The sequence below is a fragment of the Neopelma chrysocephalum genome, unplaced genomic scaffold (assembly GCF_003984885.1).
Source record: "Neopelma chrysocephalum unplaced genomic scaffold, ASM398488v2 Primary Assembly neopelma1_95788, whole genome shotgun sequence".
Lineage (NCBI taxonomy): Eukaryota > Metazoa > Chordata > Aves > Passeriformes > Pipridae > Neopelma > Neopelma chrysocephalum.
Genome location: NW_020924450.1, coordinates 2,406 through 3,640, shown reverse-complemented (window position 1 = coordinate 3,640; position 1,235 = coordinate 2,406). Strand labels below are relative to the sequence as shown.

General features: G+C 60.6%; 1 long non-coding RNA gene across 1 annotated transcript in view; it reads right to left on the bottom strand.

Moving 5' to 3' along the window:
- Positions 1–531: 531 nt before the first annotated feature.
- LOC113980990 overlaps positions 532–1,235 on the bottom strand; it is a 1,035-nt gene continuing 331 nt past the window's right edge. The window contains exon 2 of the long non-coding RNA XR_003538290.1: positions 532–1,201. This is a non-coding gene — a long non-coding RNA (uncharacterized LOC113980990). The remainder of the gene's footprint in view (positions 1,202–1,235) is intronic.

Sequence of the window (1,235 nt, the reverse complement as noted above, 5' to 3'; positions counted from 1 at the left end):
GGGGGGGTCAGAGCCCCCCTGGGCTCCCGCCCTGCCCCCCAGGGGGGTTGGGGGTGTTGGACACTGGGCAGACGATGCTTGGTGGGACAGGGAGTGGATTAAAGAGCAGCTCAGAGTCGTGGCCCCGGTGCGGCTCCGCTGGCTCGGGGACATCCCGTCCTGGTGTCCTGATGGGATGGGAGGGGGGAATTCCTCCAGAGGGAAGGGTTGGATGGGATGTTGGGAAGGAATTCTTGGATGGGAGGGTGGGGAGGGACTGGCAGAGGTTGGGCAGAGAAGCTGTGGCTGCCCCTGGATCCCTGGGAGTGTCCAAGGCCAGGTTGGAACAAGCTGGGACAGTGGGAGGTGTCCCTGCCCATGGCAGGGGGTGGAATGAGATGAGCTTTAAGGTCCCTTCCAGCCCAAACCAGAGCTGGAACTCCATGATGACCTTCAAGGTTTTATCCATCCCCAAACCAGGGCTGGAATTCCATGATGACCTTCAAGGTCCCATCCCACCCCACCCCTCTCCCCGACTCCGCGACTGCACCGTTAGAAAGAAGAGAACATTTAATATTTCCATTCAGAGATACAAGTCAAGAATTGTGGGTCATCTTTTTTTTTTGTTTGTTTTCCCCTAAAAACCAGGAGAAACCATTACCAAAAAAAACCAAAACAAAAACTAAAACAAAACAAAAAAAAAGAGATGTAGCAAGTTGTCCCAGCTGACAGAACACGTCCGGATCCACCTGAGCGGGAGCTGGGATGAGACCCCGGTCCCAGCGGGGAGGGGGCAGCGGGAAGGGCCCCCAGGATTCCAGAGGATTCCAGAGGATTCCAGGCTTCCCTCGGGCTCCCAAGGAGACGGGGGGAACTGCCCTGTGCCCCCCCCCCCCAGGGCCGGGGTGGGACAGACACGGATCCCATGGATCAGGGGTGTGGGATGGGAGCCGGGAGCGGCAGGACTGGGATGGGCAGCACAGCCCAAGGAGAGGGGCCCGAGCCCGGCTGAGACCAAGGGATGGGCAAGAACCCACTTGGCTGGGAAGGGAAATCGTGGATTTGAGGAGAGAGGGGGTCCCATCCCACCCCCCCAGCCCGGGCAGGAACAGGGATCCGGGGCAGGAGAAGGGACAGCGAGATGAACCAGCCCTGTCCCCCCAAAGCCAGGGCACGGGGGGGGGCACTGCCCCCAGAGAGGGTCACTGGGGGCACAGGGGTGCTTTGCCCCCCAAAGAGGGTCAGTGGGGGCACAG